We start from the raw sequence: 26670 nt of genomic DNA, 5'->3' as shown, positions 1-26670 counted from the left end.
CAGCCTATCTGTTCCCTTCCTAGAAGTTGCTTTCCCCTGTGACATCTTATGTAGATTGTACCAGAGCCTGGACATAAGAAATATGAGACTTAATGTTTGCCCTGCTGAATTTTAGTCTTGTTCTTTTCTATTTCCTATTTGTACATTTTGGAATGGGAATGTTTATCTTATGCCACTGAATGTTGGACATGGGTGAGTTTCTTTTCATTTGTAAAGGGGCTTACAGCTCACAGTTTGCTTTAAGTCTCAAAGGAGACTTTGGCATTGGATTTTTCAGTAATGCTAAAACTTTTAGGACTTTTGGCATCCCTTAGAGATGGAATAAATATCTTTTGTGTAAATGGATGCACGAATCTTTCGGGGGCCCAGGGTGGAGTGTTTTATGGCTTGCGTTGATTTAGGTCTACTCTCCCCAAGCCTCATGCGGTTATACACGGGGAGTTTCAAAGGTAGCTGGATTAGGGTGTGTGAATGGGGATTAAGGGTGTCATCCTGGGTTAAGGAGTGTGAGTAACAGAAACTCCAACCTGGGAATGGATAGAACTAATCAATCAACTTGAGTCCTGGATGGAATATAAAGGCAGAGAGGGAAGGCAGGTTTGCCACTGCTACCTGGCGTTTCCTGCCTTATGCCTTCCATGCATGGACTGTTTCTCCTCTGCGATGTCCCTCTGCCATGCTGCCCTACTTTGGGATCAGCTATCTATGGACTGAAACCTCTACAAACTTGAGCTAAATAAACCATTCCACCCCTTACCTTGTGGCTATTGGGTATTTTGTTTCAACAACAAGAAAAGTAACTAAAACAACACCTGGTACTGTTTCCCTTATGCTTGGATTTCTAAAGAAGTGTATATTTTATTTTTTTTTCTTTGATATTTACCATTTACCAGGTCTGTGAAGAACACTGCATTAGGCCCAGGGACAAAGTCATGCTTCTTCGACAATTGCTCTTTAGTATTTGTGCCAAATTTATATAGCTTTTGTGGTGGTCATGCTGGATTATTTAATATCTTTGATCTTGTAAAAGTATCTGATTAAAAGTATAATCAGATTATTTTATTTTCTTCTCCTTCTTTGCAAAGTACCCTGCCTCAGATGTTCTGTTATCTCACCAGAAAACACTAATATATAGAAGTTATGCAAAACTAACATCATGGCCTGTGGTCCTTACATTTCTTTATCATTTATATTGGGCCTAACTTCATTGTGGCAGGAACCAGTCCACATCATCAGTCTGCATTCTGTAGCCCACTCAGAGCCTGCTCCTCCTTAGGGCTTGTTTAACGAGGTTAAGCAGAGAGGCAGACAGACAATCCCCTGCAGTCCCTCAAGCCAGACAACAGGACACCTTTCCACCTGTCACTCGACCATGTAAATCCACACGGTACTTTTTCGTGCTGCTTATATTTTATCATTGTCACTCGTCCAGGCCCCACAAAAGCGTCCAACCTGTTCTTATTCCTTTGCTTACGTCCTCTACAGTTCTCTACATCCTGACAGTGAACCTGGGTAATGCTAGCTGGGAAATTGAAACTCACTGTGTCATTCGATTATCACAAGACAAAATTATTTTTGTTATTGTTGTTGCTGTGTTTGATAAGGGTAAAACTGATCTAAGTGGTGACTGGGCCACTTAGTATTCTTTTTGTCTGGTTTTGGATTTTAGAAAAGAAATGTTCATTGTCATGTTATAAACTGATGACACCTCTAAAAAAGCAAAGAAGAATTTAAAATATTGATATACCTACTTATCTGAAAAAAAAATAGAGAGGGAAAAACCTGCAAAACACAAGGGTTCGTGGCATTAAACATTTATCCTAATGCTTTTGCACTGCAAGATTGAATTACCTGGTGTGCATTCCATTCAAGGAAAAGGATTCCTCCTCAGAAGAGTCTCTGTTTGTTTGGTTTTAGTTTTACAAAAGGTTCAACTATGTTAAAACATATTTTGCAGTTTTGAAAAATGTTCTGATGAGCCAAAGATGTTTCAGGAAGAAGGGAAAACCCATGCTCTCATCTTCTCATGTGCTAAATCCAGAGTCACTGCTGTTAGGGCCTGGAAGGATTAATCTAGAGCTGCCATCTCATTCAGAAGCTAAACATACAACACGATGCTCCAGCCCCAAGAAGCTCGCCCCTGAGTGACACCAGAGGAGAGGGGTACAGGCAGCCTCCTGCAGCGGGGTGGCAGAGCAGCTGTCTCCTCCCCACCTGAGCCATCTGGATCCTCTGAGTTTCCCTGTGGTTTTGCACACAGAGGTATTTATGGCACCTGAGGGCGGATGGGACCTGGAGGGCTTTCTCTTGGGTCCTTGCCTTGGCAGTGTCTGGGTCTGGCATCAAAGATCCTTTGCTCTTACTGCTGCTGAGATTCAGGGGGTTATTTATTACCACATTGTAACCAAACCTGTCACTGTCTCCTCCTGCACCTTTTCACTGAGGTGTTTGTGACGATTTTTGTAACTTGCTGTTGGAATGGGAAAAGAAGTTTTAACATCTGTGATAATTTCCTCTATGGCTACCTCTTACACAAACACAGTTCTGTTGTCCTGTGAGAGGAAAGGTGCTCAGAGTCAGTCGATAAGCTTTGAAATCCAAGTCATGCTTGGATTCATTACAGAACTTTCCAAACCTCTCAGAGCCTTGCAAAAGAGGGATGAGACCAACGGATACGCTACTTCACAAGACATTTATAACCCAGTGACACACACATGTGAAAGCTCCTTATCAACTGCCAGGAAGTGTGTCTATTAGCCATAAAAAACAACGGCTATGTGATCTCCAGAGAATTTTCCTGTTCAAAAGTCCCTGTGGCTCTTTCACTGGAGACCTGTGTTGTAGATGGAAAAGCACTGTGTGAGCTGAGGAAGTTCTGATGATGGCCAGAGCTGGACCCTACAGGTGGTAGCTGCAGGCGAACCTTCAGGCTCATTAAAGTGGTTGCTTTGAGTCTTCCCCTGGGGAGGTTTCCCCAGAGTGTCCGTGTGTCCCATTCCGGGAGCTGAGCGTTCTACTTGGCAGGCTCTCTTTACTGCACCATCTTGCTTTCTCGCTCACGTATGGATAACATGCATGTCCCTCTGTCACTTTTATAGGTCCTTTCTTTGTATATCACGGAATCATAGACTGCCAGGGCTGGAGTGGACACCAGAGACTTTCAAGCCCTGGAACTCTCACTTTGGTGTATAGTAAAATCCCTGTTGTAGTCAGGGGTTGTGAGAACAATTAGAATCAGGATACAGAATTTATATTATTTACGATGGTCACCAGAGTTTAACACAAGAAAGTGCAGGAAATCTGTCCACAGCACTAAAGACAGAATATACAGCCAAGGGCCTGGATCCCACAACAATGTCCTGCATGAGTCTGGCTGAAGACCTAGAGCCCATGACAATGCTTCCCACAAGTCCATCTGGAGGTCTAGAGCCCACAAGAAGAACTCACGCCAGTCTCTTTTACGGATCTGTGCTGGGAAGGCCCAAAGGTCAGTGGTGGAAGCTAGAAAGTCTATGTCAACAGGGTGAAGGAGCTGTGCTGGTAGGTTTAGGGTTCTACACTGGAGCCGAGAAGTTATGCTCATAATAAAGACCAGGGCTGCCCTGAAAAGCACCACAACCACCCTCAGTGACACAGAGGTCCCAAGGTCCTCTGACAATAAGAACAGTCAAGTACATGCCACCAAGCCAGCATGATGAGTCTGTCCTGGAGATTAAGCAGCACACATCTTCCCCTCCGGAGCCAGGAAGCAATGCCCATTGGAAGGACCAGAGCTCCCCCAAAGTGGACCACAGCCATTTTTACCAACAAGGTCCCAAGCTCCTCTGACGACAATGGTCAGACTCACACTGGGGAAGCAGGTCGTGAGGAATTCCTCCAGGAGAACCAACGGTTCAAACAGCAACACATGGGAGAACCCACAATGTCTCACTTGTCTTCTCCACTTCTCTATTTATGCTGGCAACTTTCCTCAGGCGGAACATCTATGCTCAGCACCACACTGATTTAATTCAGCTGGCGTTAAGTTGACCACCAGTTTTTAATCCATAACAGTCCCCTAGAGAACTATTAATCTTATCCCCATCTAAATATTTTCTTTTTTTTTAGTATGCTATTTTTTAGTGTTCAATTTTTTTTTCATTGTACACATAACTTTCACAATCAATATAATTAAATAAATCACTAAAAAGAAAATGATGATACATGAATTAAAACTTGAATGTAAGATTCTTTCTTTCTTTCTTTCTTTTTTTTTTCTTTCTTTCTTTCTTTCTTTCTTTCTTTGCCTGCTGGACACAGGAATGAAGTTGGACTGAACGATTGTAAAGGCTGCTCTGCTATTAAAAGAACCAAGCCTATGCCCATGTTCTGCTGTGACTTCTACCTTAATTATTTTAAGTCAGGGGCCTGATCATTGGTAATGTTTAACCCTTCCTCACTTAAGTTCATTATCCTACCAGAGTTAGTGGGAAAAGATACAAGCACTGGAATTAGCAATCAAAGACTACAATGAAGCTCTTATCAATATGCTAAGTGATTTAAAAAATAGACATAGGCATAGTGAGAGACCAGATGGAGAAACGCAGTAGAGAAATAGAGTCTAAAATAGAAAAAAAAGTAAATCCTAGAACTGGAAACTCTGAAACGAGATATTCACTAAACGAAGTCAACATTGGATTGGACATTACATTTTTAAAAAGTCAGTGAATTATATTTATCATTACTTTTTACCTCCAAGTCAGTATGTGTTTCTTATTTTTAAAAAGGACATTTGCCACACAACCATATCACCTTCACATTTACCAAAATGAATATTATTCCCTCACACACTCAATATATATATTCCCTGAGGTTCTAGAAAAGTTTGACAGCTAATTTCTTCAGACAAGAATCCAGTTCAGGTTTAGGAGTCAAAATGCATTGGTTGTCCGTAGAATTCTTTTAATCCACACCATCTTTCCTGTGCATTCCGCTTCTTTATTTTCTGAGACATTGACTAGTCAAAGACATGGTCCATGTACAAGGTTCACAAACAAGATGCTGTTGATATCAATTTCGATTAAGTTCTGCTAAAATAGGATTGGGACAAGAAAAGATGTATAATAAAATATCTTAGAATCTTTTTGGTGTTAGTTAATGACTTATCCAGAGATGTCCTTCCCATGCATATTGTATTTACCAAAATATCTCATGGATTTTGTTCAATGTCCATCAATAAATTTCTTTTGAACCTTTGACAATGGCTACTTAGTGGTCCATTAGGAAGCTGTACCACAATTATCATCTAAACATAGGCATAAACTACTTATAGTAATTCTTACCATTACAAACAATATTTTGCTGATCTAATGAGAGAGGAATTCTGTGGCATCACTTAAAAGTTTTTTGCATGTCTGCCACTCACATTCTTTTAGAATATTAATTCTAAATGTTACTATTTTTATTTACATATTTGTATTTGACATACTTTTTTCTTAGTTTTTAAGTATTCTATTGATTAGATACATTTTCTTGTGTTGTATATGTATTGTGGATATTTTCATGCTTTTTTTTTTTTTTTTTTTTGTCTTTTTCCTTTTTATTGGTACCAGGGATCGAACTCACGACTGCCTGCTTGCAAGGCAGGCGCTTATGCCGCTGAGCTAAATCCCCAGCCCCTATTTTCATGCTTTTAAGTTGTATTTTAATTAAGTAATGTTTTAAGTAAATGATATTTTAAAATTTTTAATAGTCAACTATTCTGCTTTGTCTTCATATTTTTTCTTTAGCTTTCAAGCACAGAAAATCCTCATGATACTAATATTATATGAAAATCATCTATATATATATTTTAAACCTTTTTATAATTTTACTTTTTTCTTTCAGACTAAAATATGAGAAACCCAACTTTAAAAAAATTTTTTTCACCTCTTAAAATTCCTGAGGATATTGGTTTTATTGGACAAAGACTTGTCAGAATTTCTAAAACATACCATATATATGTAACTATATGTTGAGCAAAAAGTCAGTTTTCATGGCCAGAGCAGCGAGACCACAGGGTGCACATATTAATAGTAAACTATTTATTAACCATGAATAATTGACATAAATCTCTATAGCTTGTCTTCAAGGCACCCTGGAATTTAGGTGTTTGGATTGCCATGTTTTAGTTCAAACATTCGCCATTGTGATGGTCAATCTGGATCGCCAGCCCGATGTGAGCTGTTTAATCTCTGGCACAAACTCGTCATGCTGGCTTTCTGGCATGTACTTGAAGGTTCTTACTGTCAGAGAAGCGTGGGACCTCCATGTTGCTGAGGATGGCTGCAGTATTTTAGGGCAGCCCTGTTCTTATTTTGAGCATGACTTCTTGACTCCAGTGTAAAGCTCAACTACCAGCACAGCTCCTTCACCCTGCTAACATAGACTTTCTAGCTTCCATCACTGACCTGTGGGCATTCCTATCACAGAAACTGGCGTGAGTCCTTCTCATGGGCTCCAGACCTCCAGTTGGACTTGTGGGAGGCATTATGAGCTCTGAGTCTTCATCTGGACTCATGCAAGACATTCCTGTGGGATCCAGGCCCTTGGCTGAATATTCTATGTCTTTAGTGTGGTGGATAGATTTCCTGCACTTTCTTGTGTTAAACTTGTGTTAAATTCAGTGTCCTGCCTCTAAATTGTTCTCCTCACAACCTCTGACTACCACACTTGGGAAATCCTTAAGAAGTTCTCATTTATTCTTGGATGGTGCTTTCTGATAATACAGATTGGAGACACAAATCAAGGTTTATAGCTCCTTTTCACTGACCACAGAGAGAGCCCTGAGCTTTTGTTAGGATAGCCATCAGGTTTTTTGGAGAGAAGCCACATGACTTACCAGTAAGTCATGCCTAATGAGTCATGACTGATTAGAGAGAACGGTTACGAACTTAGCAACGCTATCAGTAAATACCAGTATGAAACTGAGGATTTTTTTCCCCAACCTAAAACAACTGTTTGATACCAACTATGTGTTTACCTGGAGTTAGACAAGCCTACAAGTTAAAGGACCCCATCCTGAAAGATGAGCCCTTCTTTTCTACCTTGTCAGTTACGACCTACCCCCTGCTTTGACAATTTGCTGGTATGAGTTATAGAATTCAAGAAAGAGCTTTTTATTGCTATTGCCAGTTTGTTATAAAAGACAGCACAGGAACAACCAATGGGAGAGATGCATACAGCAAAGCCCTGGGAAAGAGGTGCGATGTGTCAAAAACCACCCCCCTCGGTCTCTCTGGGACCTCCCAGCACCTCCCATCTATCCACCATACAGAAATCCTGAACACCGTCATAGGGAATCTTATGGAAGTTATGCTACATAGGCAGGGTTGGTTAAATCATTGACCACTGGTGGCCGAAATTAATTGCCAGGCCCTCTCCCTTTTTGTGGGTTGGGAGTGAAGTTAAAATCTCCAACCCTCTAATCACAAGGCTCCTCTGTTAGCCATTGGGCTCAGCCAAGGCCATCTTGGGACCCCCAGGAATTTCTGCATTAGCACAAACTCATGTGAGTTTAAAGGGGCTCACAGTTTACACCAGAAGATGCTGGTATCACTCGGAAAATTCCCAAGGCCTCAGGGACTCTGCACCAGGAACTGGGGACAAAGACCAAATAATTCATTTATGGCTGTTTTATTCCACAACCACAAATGAAAGACTGAATGAGCATGAAAATAATGAGCCAGGAGTCAGATGCCAACTGCACCCTGGGTGAGGTGGTGGGGGGCATAGGAAGGCAGTCACAGATTCATTTTAGGCTCCCATCTCTAAGGACTTTAAATTTGAATCACAGAATGTTAGTCCAAAATCAGAAATTCCAGCGGTTAAAGGGATTGTATTTGAGGTCATGGTGCACTAGAAGACAAACAAATCCTGGTCTTCCCCTTCCCTTGGAGCCAGAAAGGACTGTGACCTGACTGCTGTCAGGCCATGAGTGGCCTCCGGTGCCTACCCCAGGGTCTTCCTGACATTCCCAGGTACTTTGGTGGCTGTCCCAACAGGACCTGCCGGTCTCATGACAGCCGTGATGTCTGTCTCCTGCGCTGGGCCGTCCCACACACTGCCGCTGCCTCTCTGAGGAGCCCTAGGAGACCAAGCTGGACAAGGCAAAGGTCAGGGTGGGATGAGGGTCCATCGTTGATATCCTCGAAACCGCTAGAGCCCTAGATTCATGGTCAACATGAGTGGCCCCCTAAAGATGCCTCAAACACCAAGGCAGTTGTGAGTTCAGTCCTGTTGTCTCCATGGAGACACGGCAGTCATCAATCAAGCAGCTTCTTTTGAAAGTTCACTGAAGCTTAGTCCTGACAGTGGTGACAGCCCTAGGGGCCCTGCAGGGATCCCAGGGGACACCCATCTTGGCCACAGCAGGCTTCAAACTCGGACTTATCTCAGGAGACTGCATCTTACAGCCCCTCTGATGACTCTGCCCTGCCAGGTCTCAGTTCCTATGTCAGTCCTCGAGTGGCTTCAGGAACTCGTGGAACCTCAGCAGCTGCCACCTCTTTGGATAAGCATAGCTCCCTCCCCACCCACTCCTCGGGTTGATCAAGGAGGGCTCCTTCCTAGTGCCATGCACCTGTGATCCTGAAAATCTACTTGTGTTCTTATCTTGGTAGTGTGGGCCGAGCAGGCTGGGTTCCATACAGTTGGTTACCCTGTAACTGGCACTGCAAAATGGAACTTTCAAACTTAGATTTGTTTTCTCTTAGAGATAAGCAATTTCTCCAAACTTCTTCCTGCTGAGCACAGAACCTGCACCCGCTCCTCTCCTCAATCCAAAAGGAGCCAACAGAATATGCAGTGCCAGACCCGAGAGAGCCATCAGCAAGGGAGGAGGAACGGATAGTGCCAGAGGTGACAGCGCAGGTGCTGGGAGCGGATTCTGCTTCTTGCCCTAAGAAACCCCTGCCCACCTCTGCACGGTGAGCCAGCACTTTCCTTGCCCATCAGCCTGGGGTTCTTTTGCTCTGTTCAGATGGCAACGGTGAACAGGCAAAGTGCAGCTCTGCTAGTGTCCTTATGCACCAGGTAGCGCTGGCTGCCCACAGTCCACACAGTGTATCCCTGGTCTCCTTGGTACTAACAGCTCTGAGTGTATATTTTTCTTTTTTAGAAACATCTGTTCTGTCCACATTACTCAGGATAAAAAAAAAATCTCTAACTGCTTTACAGGACTTTTGGAGCCCACACTACCAAGGAAAAAATCACACCACCACTCAGGCAGGTATGGTATGCAGGTGAACCAAAGCAGGGCTTTATTCTGACACCTGTGGCCTGTGCTGTGGTGCCAGGGGCCCAGCACACAGCGGGGACTCCTTCCAGACTGACTCCTGGGAAGTGGCCTGTGTCGGCGGGAGCAGGACCGAGGTCTGAATGCTGAGAATGCTAATGAGGCCCCTCCTGGTCTCAGCCACTCCAGGGTGCCCTCTTCGTTGTCTAAAGTGCCTGGCATGAGGACAGGGCCTGTCTGGCTGTATTTAGTGTTTGGGGAAAGTGATTTGGAAGGCAGGAAGGGCACTGAAGGGAACTGTCCCTGTCCACTGGGGTCCCAGAGAGAGAGCAAAGGGAAGGGTGGCAGATGTGGGCAAGTTTCCAATCAACTCAACCCCTCCCCCAGCAAAAGGAAAATGAGATGGGGCTTCTTGTCTGTCCCCCTGCAGCACCAGGGGCCCCTCTGTCTCCCTAGAGGGAGTCTAGAATCTGTCCTTTCTTTTCTTATAGGAATACTTGGCCTCCTTTGATGTGGTCAGTGGCAAGCAAAAGAACCTGAGCTTACGAACCTACGAACCTACGTGGCCAGGACCAGTGTGAGGGAATAGGGCCCTGAGGTGTCCCAGCGTGGGGACCTGGGCTGAGAACTGCAGCTGTCATGCAGATCACTGGGAGCCAGTGACAGACTGACAGAGACTGACAGCCACAACTGTTGTTCACTGGTGGTGGCTGATAGCGACCTGTGGAGAACCACAGCCAGGCCTCAGAAGCTGTTGGGGGAGTTCCAGGAAGCCATAAAGGAGCCAGAGCAGCTGCGAGGGGGCCAGAGCCGCCACCCAGAACTGTGCAGCTGAGGCCTGAAGGCCCTGGAACCCAATTCAGAGCTCCAAAGAGCAAGGAGCTTTGCCATTCACAGTTTCCATCTAATTTGGGCAAAGGACCTCTGCTGATTGGTGATGTCACAAATCGCAGCTCTACATCGGTGTCCCAGAGAAGGCAGGGGTGGTGGGATTTATATGTGAATTTCTAGAAAGCGGTCAGACTATCTAAGTGGGGAAACATCTGCTGGAGATGAACACTGCTGGAATTTTATGACAAAAGATAAAGGAAGGAGGACTTAGCAAAAATGTCCATAACAGGCATAACAACTCTGTCACTGGATAGGATCAAGAAGTGCTCTCGACCCACCCAAAAAAGAGATGAAGACCTCAATTCAGACCCTGATAGAGGAGGTTTGGAGACTTTCACCACGACGAGAGGCACAGGCAGAGTTATTAAGCAGGATGAGAAACGCAACGCAGAAAAGTGTGCAGAGGCTCAAGGCTGAGGGGCATTTTGGTCCCTGTCAGGGGTGTGGATGGTGTCTTGGGTGTCCTCAAGACAGGTGATGGAGGATGTGTATTCCTGGTACCTGTCCAGTACCCTTAGTGGGCAAGGTTAGGGTGCAACCATTTGCATGTGTTTGAGTTTAGAGATCTGGTTGGTTCCCAGTTAACAGTGCTGGGGTTTTTTTTGGTTTTTTTGTTTTTTGTTTTTGTTTTTGTTTTTGTTTTGCCTCTTTGTGGTTTTTTTTTTTTTTTGTCTTTTTCCTTTTTATCGGTACCAGGGATCGAACTCACGACCGCCTGCTTGCAAGGCAGGTGCTTATGCCGCTGAGCTAAATCCCCGGCCCCAGTTTCTTTGAAGGCAGAAGTGAATGGAATTCGTGACTCCACAGTATGGGCAGAAAACACTGGCAACCTTTACAGACTTACTGTACTTTTTTTCTTTTTTTGGTACCTGAAATTGAACTCCAGATAAGCTTCCAGATAAGCACTGTGACACTGAGCTATACCCTTGACCTTTAAAGATTCTTAAGAATTAGGAGGGAAGGGGAAAGCAGGTTACTTCGTACCCTGAAGCACAGTAGTTTTTAAGGTACAACTTGAAAATCAAAGTTATCCTTGTTTCCTTTCTACCTACCTGTGTTTCTTCTGCCTCCCTCTCTGGTCACCCCCTCAGGCTCTGTGTGAGCGCAGTAATCTGTGCTAGGTGCCTGTAGGCAGAAGGCCACAGAGCTCACCTCTCGGGACAGCTGGTGTCACCTCCTTTCCCTGAGGGGCCCCTGACTCCGCCTTACAAAGTTCTTTCCATAGTATATCCGCAGTGATTTTCCTCTGAGTTCCTGTAGGAACACAGCAGGCAAATGTGCCCATGGCTTTGGGGTGGTGCTCGAGGCAGCAGGCACCCTGTGTCATCTGTTTGTCTCCGTCCTCCTTGTGCTGCAGCCCTGTGTGTTCGGCAGTCTGCAGTCAGAAGCTGACTGTCTCACAGGACTACTTTCAGGGTGTTCTTTTCTCAGGAAAGTGACTCGTGACTCGTGCTGTAGGAATGAGAAGGGCAGTTTTAAGGGTTGGGGTTAAAGGTTCTCTCTGCAGTGTCCTTGGCTGAGGCTGTGGGCTGATCCACTCCACAGGCCTCTCCCAGGCAGCAGAGAGGCACCGTGCTTTCAGGGATGGGTGTGGATCGATGGTAGAGCTTTCAATAGTAGAGCTTGTGCACGTCGCCCTGGGTTCCTCTCCAGCATCAAGAGAAAGAAGAAAGGAAGTGAGCAAGAAAGAAACAAATAGGAGAGAGAGAGAGAGAGACAGAGAGACAGACAGAGAGAGAGAGAGAGAGAGAGAGAGACAGAGAGACAGACAGAGAGAGAGAGAGAGAGAGAGAGAGAGAGAGAGAGAGAGAGAGAGAGAGAGAGAAAGGCGGGAGGTTTACAGTAGCCATCAGCAAACAATAGTTTTTGTAATCTCCACAGGAGCCAGCAGGTCTAAGCTCTATGTGCAGATTCCTCCCGCTCAGCTTTTCTGGAAAGCCTGTATGAATGCTGACTTTGGCCCAAACACTAGGAATACAAGGTTAAAATAAAAGCCAGGCTGCCCTTTAAGCTCTGGCTCACATTACTACAGGGATGGGATGGAGGGAGGAGATGGTGGGGGACACGATTCCCAGTTTCACAGAGCCAAGCCACACCTCAGGGTGCAGCCGTGAGGAGCTCCCCCTGTGGGGTCACGGCAAGGCCTTCTCCTGGTGATGCACTTTGAGGGTCAGTGTGTGCGTGTGTCTCCAGTGCCTGGATGTGACAGGTGGCCATGAAGATGGGCCAGATGAGGACACCCCTTCACAGGTCCCCCCATACTCCAGGCCAATGAGGGTGGGTGCTCCCCCTGCTGACCTCCAGCCCCTCTTCTTGATATCTCACTCCTGATTCTCTTCCTTCATTCATGAAAACACTTTTGGCAAAATGCCTGGTTACAGCTACAATATTAATATACCTGAACTGTTACCTATATTACAATAATTTCTCATTTCTATCAAACTAGTTAATACTCTTTAATTCTTAGGGAGTTTTTTGGAATAAAATTTTAATTTGACTCCTTGTAGGAGCCAAAACAAACTGCTCTGCTCCATGTTAAAAAGTTTCAAACATCCCATGGAAACCACCAGTCATTGTTCCATGACCATAGCAACTTTACATTACCTGGACTTTTAGGCACAACCACTTTGATGCAGTTTGAGAAGCCGATTCTTATTTCATGTGTCCATCATAAGTTATCACCTATGTCTCGGTAGCACCTGGATCTATTTCTTTTTCCTTAAAAAATTCTTTTAAGTTCACTGACAAAACAATTGGTTATCAGTGGTTCAAGGGAAAGTCATCTAAGCAGTTTCAATAAACAAACAAAGAAAACTACAGAAGGAAATGTTTTAAATTATCAGGGAAAATAATATCTGTGGGGGGAACGGGAAAACTGTTATGAGCTAAATTGCTAAATCATGTCTTTCATCTCTTCCACAACTATGTTGGACCCCCTGACCCCATAGTGTTTTGGACACAGGGTCTTTAGAGAAACTCTTCTTGCAAAGTGAGGCCCTTAGGATGTGTCCCATCCAAACCCCACACAGAGGGGAGGGCTGGGTGTAGCCCCACGGTAGAAAGCTTGCCTAGAACTGCAAGGCCGGGGTTTAAGGCAGAAAGGTGGGAGGCAGGGGGGCCTGGGCACAAACACCCACAGAGGGAAGACTGCGTGAAGATCCTGAGAGACGATGAACACCCACTCGTGACACAGTGAGGGCCAGAACCGATTTTCCCACGTAGCCCACCCCGTTGATCCCTGGAGCTTGGATTTCTAGCCCCAGAATCCTGAAGCCGAGCACTGGGCTGAGGGAGGCAGCCCCAAGCAACCGGTGCAGACATCTTTGAACGCAAATGGACGCCTAAGCACAGTACTGGTTTTCTCCCCAGCTGTATCATGTGAGTATTCTTAGTCAAGATTATATTTTTAATCAGTTAGGTTTTTTTCTTCTTCTTTCCGGCATCAGCTGGTTTCAGTGGTGTCCCCTTCCTTTCTGAATGAGAACTGCTGGAGCAGATGACTTGTTGGGGCTGATTTGCAGCGCATTCTGGGGCTGTGCTCCACACACACATCTAAAGCACAGCCTTCCTAACACCTGTCCTTGGGGTTAGAGATGGTTCTAATAAAAGAACAATTTAAGCACATTTAAATTTCTAGAGCTTGCTTGAGCGTACAATGATTCATAAATTTGGGGTGGCACTCACTGGGAGGGAATGGGGAAACTTCAGACAGTATTTGTAGAGTAAGACAAAGTTTTGATCTATTGGAGCAGCAAATTCATGATTTGAGGTCAGCTGGTGGTGAATAAAATTACAGGAGGTCACTGAGGGCGGGGAAATCTCTTCTAGGCTCCAACAGACTAGACTGAAAATCAAAACAGAGTGGAGTTGTCAAAGCTTAACTGTTCTATCTCCTCCTTCTAGAGAGAGAGGAGATAATGGCCAGATTTGCTAAACAGGCCATTTTCCATCTGTGTAATAATAAGTTCTCTCTGCCTTGATTCTTCAAACAAGTAGGCTGAGGTTATGTTATGTTGCTTTCTGCTCTACAGCAAAACACCTGAGAAAATCCACTTAATAAGAAGTGAGGTTTATTCTGGCTCAGGGTTTCAGTCCATGCTCCGCTGGCATTGGGGCCTGAGGGCTGGCCAAGCATCACAGCAGGGGACGGGTGGAGGAGGACAGCCACTCACCTCCTTGTAGTCAGGAAGCACAGGGAGAGACAGGAAGGGCCTGGCTTCCAGTGTTCCTTTGAGGTCACACTCGGTGACCTCAGTTCCTCTCACTAGGTGCCCCCTTGAAAGGTTCTACCATCCTCCCAAAGCACTGCAGGCTGGTGACCAAGCCTTCACCACGTGGACTTCTGGGTGGCCTGGCAGATCTAGCACTGTTACTATTTTCTCTTGTTCTGTCCCAGCTTCAAGGAAAGTGACCTTGAAATGGTTGGCCTGCCTTGTGCTCTCTATTCCTATATCCCTTAGCCTTTTCCTGTCTGTGAAAACCAACCTCCTCTGCCCAGCCAATGGGGAAACTTACTCTATTTTATGGGATGAAGTGCTGTCAGGTTCTAAAATTAAAAAATCAAGCCAATCCAGGTTTTAAAACTAAATTTGGTACAGTTTGGTTCTTTTGTCAGTAGTTTCTAGTTTCTGTTGGGCTCCCCTTTGTTTGCATAGTAATTTAAATTATGATAGTTTCCCAAAGGATTTTCAGTAAGAATTTGTTTTAATGACTCAAAATTAAATATAAGTTGAACTGTGGCCAGGGAAGACCAACTCCCTTCCTGCAGTGGGAGTCTGTCTTCCTGAGATCACTTCCTTTGTTAGACTTGCAAGGTGTGACCCGAGCATCTCCTGGAGCATTGCTGTGTGCTTTAATTCTGGCGAATTCTACACAGACATCTTGAGGTCTTCCCCGTACTACATACTGTGGGAAAGATACAGCTAATCTGAACATTGTTCCATTCTTCAGAGAGTTTAAAATATATTTTGAAAGCAAAATAATCCCATACATGATGTAGGTGTGTAGAGCAGTTTCCGTTTTGAAACGTTCTTAATCCACTCACATATTTGACTTTTCCAGCTTTATGGAGATATGAGTAGCAACTAAAAATTGTATCTATAGAATATAGTGGAATATGATAGGCTATTTTGACATGCATTGTGCTGTGGATGGGGAATGGTTCCCACAGCAAAGCTAATCAACAAACCTGTCACCTGGCAGTTTCCATTGTGTCTGAGAATCTGTGTGCACAGGTGTGAGATCAGAACATCTAACACTCTATCAACAAATCTCAAGTGATTAATTCTGTTATTAACTTTAGTCACCATGATATACTCGATAGCTCCTGACTCACCCTGAGTACTGGAACCTCGAACCCCTGACCAACATCCTCCTATGTTCTCGCATCATCAGCCCCAGGAGACCAACCTTCCACTCTCCCTGCATCTGGGCCTTCAGCTACTCTGGGTCTCACCTCTAAGTAAGGTGGTGCAGTCTTTGTCTTTCTGTGTCTGCCTTAGAATTTAGCATATCGCCCTCCACGTTCACTGATGGAGTTACAAATGCAGGATGCTACGTTTTCTTTACCCATTTGTCAATGGTGGACACAGGTGGATAGCCCGTGGTTGACCATAGTGAAGAACGTGGCTGTAAACATGGAATACAGATATCTCTCTGACACACTGAATTCATCTTCTTGGATGTATAGGCAGACGTGGAGTCACCAGATCATATGGTAGTTCTAATTTTAATTTTTGGAGGGGATTTCATACTGTTTTCTATGACTTCTGTACCAATTTGTGTTCCTACCAACAGTGTGTAAGAATTTCTTTTGTCGGTATCACTAATGCTTACCTGATTTGTATTTATTTATACTTGCTGTCTTAAAACGACAACTCAAAGCCACACCCAAGGCAAAACCTCTTTCTACAAAAATGAAATTGAGAATGCAAGGTTCATAGTTTTTCTAAGATCAAATGAGACACTTTTCTAAAACAAATGCAGATAGTAAGTGACAGAATTTAGGTTCTTGGTGACACAGAGATACAAACATGAGGAAATAGACAGATGATAACTTCAAAGGCTCAGGAAAGGGGTGCTGAGCTGGGCACCTACACTAAGTTGAGAGACCAACACAAGCAAAGGCACAGCGAGAAAACCCACAACATGGCAGGGACCAGCTCCGTGCAGACGAGGGGCAGGGGTAGAGTTTTAAAGGAATGAACAGGATTGGAGCTATGCTTGTCCTGAATTCCAGGACTATTACTCATGCTCAATGGAGTCGACCAAACCTCTCCAAGGCTACAATACTGTGTCACTGTCTCTTAGTTTCCTAGAATCCAGGCTGATTCTTGGCACGCTAACCAAAACTCCCCTGCACATGTTTATTAAACAAATGAGAGGAGCTCTGGAATTAGGAATATGCTGTTGGTGTGTGGGTGAATCTGAGCCAGAGGTGAGGCTGCAGGAAAGGGAAATTTATATCAGAGAACTTGGATGCACTGTGTTTGTACAAGAAAAAGAATAATGGATTTTGTCTAGGAAGTAACTGGGGTCAAAGGGAGAAAAGAACATAAAAACAAACGGTTTTTTCCCAGGCCTTGAGCTACAACTGTGTCTTTTGTGACCCCTTGAAAAGGGGAGTTTTCTATGTCCCCTCTTTCCTCTCCACTTCTGGACTTTGATTGTCTGTTCTCAGTCTCCTCACATGCCCTGTGAATACAGCAAATAATCTGCAACACTCGTTCTCTGGGTTGCTCCGGGTCTCAGATACCTTCTCCTTGGGAAAGGTCCTGTCTGGATGGGACTCCTGACCCTGTGCCCCAACCTCTGTGCAGAGATGGTGCTGTCGCTTCTGTTCCATACTGACTCAACTCCTTTCCTACTAGCCATTTACAAACTGCACCCCCTTTTACTTCTGCATGCACAGCTGCCTTCCCACCCACACCGGCCTTGCTGGTAAGCAGGTCACAGAATTTCCTGTAGCAAAATGGGGTGAAGGGTCAGCCCTTCCCGGTGAGATGGGGTGCTCACGCTTCCCGTCGGTTTCTCACCCCCACACACACCTTGACAGAGGACAAAGGTGAGGGACCGTTAGAAGCAGTGACACAGAGTCACACTGGGACCTCACAGGCTAAGTAGCGCTTGGGGAACCACAGGAAAAGCCTGTTTGAGTGTGCCGTGGCCGCGGCTGTGGCCGGGTCGGGCAGCCTCTGTGAAAAAGCATTTGTGCATCTTCTCACGTCGTTTTTCCCAGTCAGGACCTCCCGGCCTCTTTCGGGTCCTCCGTCTACTCTCGCTTCTGTGTCCCTGGTCGCCCACGTCTAGCTTCCGGTAGGTTAGTGACTCAGCTGTCCTTCCACAAACGCACTCTGGACCCTGCAGCCCCCGTCTTGGCCCACACACCCAGCCGCAGATGCTTTTATCGGTGCATGTTAACCATGCAACATAATTGGCTTTCTTGAGGCGCTTTCACAGTGCACATAACTTGCGCTGAACATGTTTTCTGGCTCCCATGCCCTTCCCCGCCCCCAGCCCCGGCTCTCCTCCTCTGCTTCGGTCCTCCCTCTTCTATGTTCGGGTTTCAGCCTCTCTTTGTGATCTTAGGTTTCACATTATACAGGAAACCAGAAATACTAGTCTTTCTGAGTCTGGTTTATTTAGCTTAGTGTGATAATTACCAGTTCCACCCATTTTCCTGCAGATGACATTATTTTGCTCCTCTTCGTGACCAAATAGTGCTCCATGGTGCACATATACTTCCTTCATCAGCTCGCCCGTCGGCAGGCACCTGGGCCGACTCGGTGCCTCAGCTTTGTGACCTGGGCTAGGATGAGCACCGGCCTGCAGTGGTCTCCGCGGAGCCCACTGTCATTGTTTGGGGTGCAGAGGCAGGAGTGGTAGGGCTGGACTGAGCCTCAGCTCTGTTTTTAGTTTCTGAGGCACCTTCCTACTGGTTTCCACAGCGCCAGATTCTGCTTGGCACCATCTTTGTTCGATGCCCGGGGATATCTACATTTTCCTCTGCCTCAGCCTCCCCGCAAGTGTGCAGCAGAGCCTCCGTGTGCTATTAGGGTCTTCCCATTCCGAGTCTCTGGCTGCAGGCAGTGCGGAGACAGACCCTGCACCGTCTGACTGGAGCAATCTCACCCGCAGGGTGAGCGTCTGTGTAAGAATCTGAACACAGGGCTTCTTGCCCTCGCCTGCCTGGAAGTCTTGAGGGTTCCATTCCCATAAAGACCAGCTGGTCTTTCTCTGATAATCTGGTAGGATGCAGTTGGTTTCCCTTTCGTATAAGCTGGGCTATTTGTTACAGCCCAGACTCTTTTGTACTAAGTGTTATTTTCACTTTGAAGTGGCAGAAAATATACCAATGACAAGACCTCCTAGAATTTAAAAATTCTTCAATGATCAGGTATAAAACCAATCACAGGATCAAAGTTGTGGGATGAACTCTTTCCCGAGAAGCTGGGAAACTCTCTATGGACAGCTATCAAGCAACACATCGGTATAGGTAGCTGCCAACATAGAAATTCTGCTAGTGACCAGCTAGCAACTACTCAGTTATTTAAAATTAAATTGACTTTCATCTTAAACCAGATGCAGGGTACAGGAAACATGAATTTTCCCCAGTTTCCATTCCATTTTCACTGATGGTTTACAAGAAGATACATACCAATCTGCCTCCTGCCAGGGCTGGGTAACTGATGTACATTGGCTTAGGGCACAGATGGGGACTAGGTAGGCAGGTGGCCAGAACAGGACCTATGGGGTGGCAGGATGGGGCTTATCGTGGTCCTCAAAATGGATCTCTAAGTTAAACTATTAAAATTACTTCCTGGTGAGCTCACTGTGCGCAGTCATGGAGATAGACTGACACTCTAAAAAGATAAACAGTGGGTATGCTGGCAGGTCTTGCAGGCCCGGCCACCTGGGTAGCTGAGGCAGGGGGATCACTTGAACCCAGAAGCTTTGAGGCCACTCCTGGGCCACACAGTGAGACCCTATCAAAAAAAGAAGACCAAAGAAAGAGTTAGACACCACAGTTTCATCATAAAATTAAGTTCATGTTGGTTTAAAAAAAAAAACGACAAATCATTAACTCAGCACTAGCATGATTGCTTTGCATTGAATTTCTTAAAAAGTACCTAGTTGTTCAATGTAAAAATTTACAGCATGCCACAGTGCTGGGCATTCCTTCATTCTTCATCAGACAGGAGACTTCAAAATGGCAATGGGCAGACCCCACAGGAACTCCCGTAGACTTCTCACTCTGGCTCAGGCCCAGGAGACAGTGGCATCTGGAAAGCTGGCCACAGGGCCCACAGCTCGGGCCCCAGGGCTGCCTTCTCTTTTCCTCCAAGTGGACAACAAGCTTATCTATGAAAAGATCAGAGGGTGGACATGACGCCCAGAGCAACAGACCACAGAGAACTGCCGGCCTCGGGTCGCAGAGACGCATTGGAAGGAGACAGCCATGTGCAGTCTTGCTCTTGGCAGTGTGGAAATTCCCTGTCCCTTTGACAAAGCCAAGACCGGCTTTTCCAGAGCAGCATCCAAGAGCATGGCCCGTCACTGCTCCAGCCTGTGAGCAAGTCCTTGGTGCAGGCAGTGAGGAGGGCACCAGGGCAGCCAGGGTGACCGACAGCCTCAGAGAAACGTTCGCCGCACACCCATGCTACCTTTCTTTGTCCAGCACAACAGGACGCAGGCCATTCTGTCCAGGCCAGGCTTCCTCTTCACAAGCTCATTCCCACTGACCGCTTTGCTGCATGTCTGCTTTCCCCTATCACAGTGCGTGATGTGTGTGACCCCGCCTAACAGCAGAGAAAACCCGCAGATACAGGAGCCGTTCTTGAGATTCTGAGCCCAGAACATAAGGCCGTGTGCACTTTCCTTACTATATGCTGTGATTCTCCCGACAGTGTTAGGAAACTGTCCTAAAATACACTGCAAATTACAGCAGCAGTAAATTTGAATTTAGATTAAGAAAGAAAATGCCTTTTCTAGCCTTGGAATCTTGAATGGCGGTTTCCAAACAGTTCCTGAAGTTCATCAACACATACATCTCCACCTCCCAGGGCCCCCTGTTGGCGCTTGCTTGCCTTTTGAACCCTGAGCAGCCCTCGGGAGGGTCAAACCTAGAACCTGGTTCTCCGTCCTCACCTAACCTGCAGCGGACCCTGTGGCCCATTGTATGCACGCCCTTATGAGCCTCGCCCTGACTTCAAACACACTTACCCACTGCTCCTACCACTTTCCGGAGCATTTCTGCAAGACCCCTTTCATGAGTGTCTTTAGGGGGAGTGCCAGGGCTGCCTTAGTGTCCAGAATCAATGTGAATGTTGCGCTTTGATAACCATCCTGACTTCGGGGAAGAGCCCAAAGTACTACAGCACCAAATCCAGTGAATAAGGGAGAGGACACACGTCCTGGTTTTGTGATCCTGTCTTTCCACCCATAACACCGGGCAGCAGCATTCACTGTATTTTTGGTCACACCTCAAAAAGACACTCATGAAAGAGGACTTCCAGACCTGCCTCGGACTGTAGCAAGAATGATGGGACCAGTGCGTGTAAAGCGAGAGGGAAGATTCTGAGGGGGACTGATGGCAATGTGTCTTCCGGTAGTAATTTTTACAGTAAACGTTTGCCATGTTTTTCAATCACCTGTCTTCCTTTTGTGTTAAACAATTTTATGTACAACTAAAGGAGCAGAGCTTAAAGTCTCCAAACACAAAGTAGTGCAAAGGGATGGAAACATTTGTACTTAATTTTATCAGTACATATTATAAACAGAAGTATTTCTGGGTTATTGCAGTATCACACAATAACTCAGAAATATGTACAATTACTATGTGGCAATAAGTGTTTAATAATGTTTAATGAGATAAAAATATTAACCACTATGATTTGATCATTATACACCTGAATACATGCATCAAATTATCACTCATTAATTATAACAGTGATTAATTTAAAAGTTTTCTATAGATTGACACTCAGATTCACTTCTGTAACTGAACAGGACGTGTTCTGAATTCTTTGGAAGTCCCCCAAAATTTTCAAGGTTGATATCTCATGCAAACTTTCCAAGTTCCCTAACATTAGTAGAGTACGTGCACTCCCAAGGTTACTCACGAGGTGGGCTGATGGAGAAGAAATCAAAACTGTGGGGCATTTGATGGGCTTTTGCTGGATGATATTCTCACCTGGTGAAGAGTTAAGAAGTCCTTGGGACTCTCTGGTATTCCCAGAGTCTCGACAAAAAACGGATCTTAGTAATACAATAATCAAGTACACAGGTTGGGGGTGGGGGAACCAAGGTTCTCACTGTTGAAGTGAGTTATAGAGGGAAACAGGAAAGCATGGCCTCAACCTGGTGGCTGAGGTTGACTGCGATTACTCATGTTGACAGTCTTTCCCCTGAATAGGCTCTGACAAGGGGAAAGTCACGTCACAGCCACCTGCCGAGTTCCCCTCAAGGAGCAGAACCCCTGTCCAACAGGGAGAAAAGTAACTGTCAGTGTGTGGCCAGACAGGACAGGCTGGAACAGGGAGGAGCCCTGGAAAACAGCAGAGGCCACACCCACGACAGCGACTTCAATCCCCATCTCCTTCTGTCATCGCTGACTTTTCTCCTTTTTGGCCACGCCAGCAACTGTGCTTTTGATGGAGCCTTTGTCCTTATTCCCCTCGGCAGTAGCAGCCTCCCTGGCCCCTCTTCGTGCTCCGCCTGCCTCCCTGACCTCAGGATGCCCCCAGCCTCGTCGCCCAGCTCCTCCCTGAACCACATCCTCCTTCCAGACCTCGCCGGCTCGCTGGCCTGGGTGGTAGCAGAAGCACCGCCCTCTGGTGGCTTGGTTTTCCTCACTGGGGATTGAGCCCAGGGCTTCCTGCTGAGCTACATCCCCAGCCCTTTCTTGCCTTTCATTTTGCGACAGGGTCTCCATAACTCACAAAGTTACCCGGGCTGGGCTGAAACTTGGCATCTTCCTCAGCCACCGAGTGCCGGGGAGCCCAGATGTGCTTCACCACGGCGGGCTTGGGGCCAGCCTCTTTTGAAAGTACACACTTGCTGCTCCTTTGACTTTGTGAGCAATCCCTGTAGGAACTGCACCCCGCCCCACCTCCACCCCTAGCAAGCATCTTCCTGTTAACAAAACATTTCCTTCTCCTTTAGGGGGGTTTAAAAAGATCAGCAGAGCTAAACTAAAAGAGCACACAGGAGACCACTGACACAGCATGTGTCCTGAGCAAATGGCAGGTGGAGACCACCTTCCTGTCCAGTTCCATGGTGCTAGGGACACAGCGTGTCTGCCTTCTGGCTGCTCCCACATTTTTAAACTCATCATGGTCAGCAACTCCAGTAAGGCTTGCCTGAACCATGGCTGCACTGATTGCTTCCCCCGCCCTTTCACCAAAGAGGATGTCCCAAAGTGAGCAGTGGAGCCTGAAGGGGAACGATGCATTGAGACCCAGTCACGGGACAGCATGAAAAGAATGGTTCAGAAAAAGCCCAGTGCAGCACCACCAGGAAGTGTGCGTGCTGTAGTCTTCCTGTGGGGCATGACCAACACTGCATCTCCCAGAGCCCGCCATCCTGGACAGAGAAATGCAAACATTTGCTGACCAATGACATACCATAGATCCTTGGTGGAAATAAATGTGATGACTTGACAAATGTCATTCAAATGGCTGCAGACTTGGGCACAAAAATTTGCTGACACATGCCCTGCTCTTGTTTGACCCCTGTGCTAACACCCCCTGTGATCATGATGGTGTGGGAGCTCATAAACATCAGAGCCCTGCACCACCTAATGCTCAGTCAACTCCTCAATAATGAAATTGCCCTGAAACCTGACGCAGTGCTTGCAGTGCTGTGCTGGTGTTAGGTGAGCTCATGCTGAATACAGAAAACATTTGAAGTATGACAGTGCCCGTTTTGAGATTGAATCTCAAATGCACTTATCACTATTTTTGTCTACTTAATTTTATCACTGTGACCACAGCAGGAAGTCACCGGTTTTCCCATGAGACTGACAATGAAGCCCAGTAGGAAGAACCTTCCATTGAGCTCCCAGTGCCAGGGCTCCAGGAGTGAGTGGCTGTCCTGCCAGTGCTCCTGGGATGAAGCAGGAGATGTTTGTACGGTGCATCTGCAGATGTGTACCACAGAGCGGAGGTGGATGAAGTGACTTTAAATGGTGCTTTATGTTTTGATGCTTGTGTCTTCAAACAGTGCAAAACTAGTTGAAAGCATGTTTGGAGTTGCAACATGAGAGGAGCCAGTAAACAGGGGCTCCTGGTATCTCTTGCTTCCCCTCTCCCCCAGCCAGTTTAGTGACCGAGTGCTGCATGACTCAGCTTCCACCTGGGGGGAGCTCTCAGGCCTCGATGTGATCCACACGGGTCTTCGTGGGTTTGTAAAGTGGTGCTGTAGTTATCAACTTCTCTACGGATGCAATAAAATATTCCTTGTCAGTGTGAAAACAGAGTTAGATGTGGAAGAATATGTCTGTCCCTTGGTGACGAAAAGGATATTTCAACCTTTTTTTTTTTTGCCCTAATTTCATTTTGAATTTAAAGACTTTGCATAAAAAAAAATAGCATGTAAACATATGAAGCTATTTACATCAACGGAATGTAAACCATGGGCTTTAAGTGACGTACGCACAATCACTGATTCAGATTATTTGCTGTTCTTGAAAATTTTACAGGAAATTAACCCAAAAGATGGTTATATTTACATTTTCAGAATGTGGAAAGCCAATTAAACATGCAAACTAGTGTACTTTAGGAGTTTTGTTTAATCATTATGGTGGTTCTAAGTGGATAAATTACTTATAAAAATGAACACACTTTTTTAGTAAACTAATGGAAAGTAATAATTACAATAAATAATTATTCAATTTCAAGTATTAAAGCTTTATTTACATTGAGGGGGATTATTCCTTTTTTGTAATCATGTTAGAATTAAAACTGTTTTTAATTTTTATTTTTATAGCACGGTAATGGCAACTGTATTAACTGTGATGAGTGGTCTTTTTTAAAGATGGTAATTGCTTTTTAAAAAAATTTTTAATGTTGGGAAAGAATTTATATATTTTTCCAAACACAGTTATTTTCTTCACACTTCATGGATTTTTTAAAAAGAAATTTAAAGTTTTCTTTTTGTAAGAAGTTAGTGACAAGTATCATAGTTCTAGAAATGAACTTATTTTTTCACTTTAATAGTTATTAATTTTAAATATTTTTATCTCATTTGTAATAACTTACCATTTTAATTTGTAGTGTATGTGCTTTTATTTTTAAAAAAGGATAGCTGAATGGGGATAAAGCTTTTAGATAGATTCCAAAATATCTATAAAAACACTGCACTGACCTTTGGTCTCACGTCAAAAAATGGGGGCTGTGGAACAACTACTAATTTTTAAGAACAAATCACATATTTTGTAAATCTGCTTTTAGCTAGGATCTTCAATTGAAATATCAGAATTGTTTTAGAAAAAAATCTTAACTTGAGAACAGCAAAGGAAACCACCCCAGAATCTAATCTAGTTAGCTATTCAGACAATGCTTTATTGAAAGTGTACCACTAATGTATGCTTCCTTGTGAAATCTAACGCTAAACTGCTTTGTTGTGGAGCAAAGCATTTCCTCCAGAACTTTCAGTAAATTCTCTTGCTTCCAAAAACAATAAAACAAAACAAACAAACAAAAAAAAAAATAGGAGGCTTGCTCACAGGAAGAGTCTTGCACAAGAGTTTGCTGAGTTGACGCCTCTCTCTGAGTTCACACTGCACTGCAGCAGCGCTCTACCGTCCGGTTCATTCATAACGAGCCGAGGGTTACCTCGCTCATAGCGCTGGAGGTTGGGGAGTCCAAGGTGCAGGGGTCCAGCAAGGGCCCCTGGAGGAGGAGCTAGGCAGGGAGGACAGAGGGCATGGGCCAGTAGGAGGTCATGTCCACAGCTTCGAGCCCTGCTTAGAATCAGCTCCAATCCATCAATGAGACAGGGGCGCTGTCTCAAGGACCCAGGTCCCACTGCAGTGGCCCTGGGGCTTCAGCACGGACACAGGCTTTACGGGCACACATTGAAATCATAGCAAGTTTGTTACAGACGCTGGGTGCTGGACTGGGGAAAGGATTCGTGCTGTAATTTCGGGGGGGGGGTGTGGCCCGAGATGCTGTGACTCTCTCCAGAGAGTGCCAGCATGCTATGCTTAGGTCTCCAACCTTCTCCACTTACCGTGGTTCTGTCCAGTGAAACGGACTGAACTGCAGCATGGCAGAAGCCCTCGGAGACCCCCAGCAGTACCAGTTTCAAATCTGATTCGTGAGTTCTCTGCTGCTCCAAGCGAGCAGGGCAGTCAGACCTTTGGTAGCACCCATGGAGCAGAACGAAGCACGTGGCATAATAGAACACAGTTGGTCTTTGTCTCTGGCTCCTGGAACCCAGTTCCAAAAACCCTGGCGTTTCCTACAGTGATAGGAGAGCCCTTGCTTATCTAGAAAAAGCTCCCTCTGGACCACACCTGAGCTTTTGCCTAAGAGGTGACTCATGTGGGCCCCTCAGTGGTGTGTGGCATGGTGGAAATGCCAGGAACACCAGAGAGTCATGACAGAGGTGTGGGGCTTTCCGTCTCAACCCTGACCCCTGGGGCTGAGCCGCGGCCAACGAGCTAATTGATAGCATGAACACAATGATGAATCTTTAACAAGTTCTGGGAAGTGAGGCACGATGCCACAGCACAGTAGTGTAGAGACAGTGGCTGCCTTTGTGCGTCCAGGATCTCATGATGTTTCACTTTATAACAAGTCCAGCTGTTCTGGGAGCTGAGCTGGGGGAGCTGGTAGAGAAAAACAGAAACAAAAAACCAAGAGCTGGTGGTGACTTCAAAGGTCCTTTCTCTGTGAGGTGGGGACAGGAGACAGAAATGTAGAGACCAGTTACTATCAGGCCATCTCAGCCTAACTTTTCATACAGAATGAAGTGGGGGACTTTATTCTTATGCAGACTAAAACTAGACTGTGGGAAATCTGCTTAATTTCTTCTGATTTCTCAGAAGGTCAGCTAACAGCTGAGCTTCGGCTTGGTGTTGTGGGATTCTAACATGAATGGCTGTTGGTTTTGACATTTGTCTGGTCTGTGGCGTGCAGTGTCAGAGCACAGCCCACAGGAGAAACAGGCTGAGAACAGACTGTTAGGACACAGCGGGGGAAGCATCCTTTGCTCCACCTTGCCTGTGAAGGAAATGTCAGAAAGGCAGAGAAGGAGGCAGGGGAGGTTGCCTGTAGGCTCTCGGGGTGGGCGTCAAGGGGGAGCCTTGGGTGAGAAATAGGAGCCTGGCTTTGGGATCAGGTCTCAGAGCACTGCCACTGGACACTTTGGAATCAGGTCTCAGAGCACTGCCACTGGACACTGGGCTCATGCCCCGCTCACCACAAATCAGCTCTGCCAAACCACAAAGGTCACCACATTAAAGGGCCACAGATATTAGCCCAGCTACTGCCTGGTCAGCCTCAGGCTGATGTCACTTTTGT

General features: G+C 45.6%; 1 long non-coding RNA gene across 1 annotated transcript; it reads right to left on the bottom strand.

Moving 5' to 3' along the window:
• Positions 1-19170: 19170 nt before the first annotated feature.
• On the bottom strand, positions 19171-22543 carry LOC134478460 (uncharacterized). Its single transcript, XR_010051078.1, has 2 exons — positions 22084-22543; positions 19171-19504 (listed from the first exon to the last, which is right to left on the bottom strand). It is a non-coding gene; the product is annotated as an uncharacterized LOC134478460 (long non-coding RNA).
• Positions 22544-26670: the final 4127 nt, after the last annotated feature.

This window comes from Cavia porcellus, unplaced genomic scaffold, assembly GCF_034190915.1.
Source record: "Cavia porcellus strain 051 isolate PalLab524CR breed Dunkin Hartley unplaced genomic scaffold, mCavPor4.1 scaffold_13, whole genome shotgun sequence".
Lineage (NCBI taxonomy): Eukaryota > Metazoa > Chordata > Mammalia > Rodentia > Caviidae > Cavia > Cavia porcellus.
Note: the sequence above shows the minus strand (reverse complement) of the source record. Positions and strands in the feature narration are given on the sequence as shown.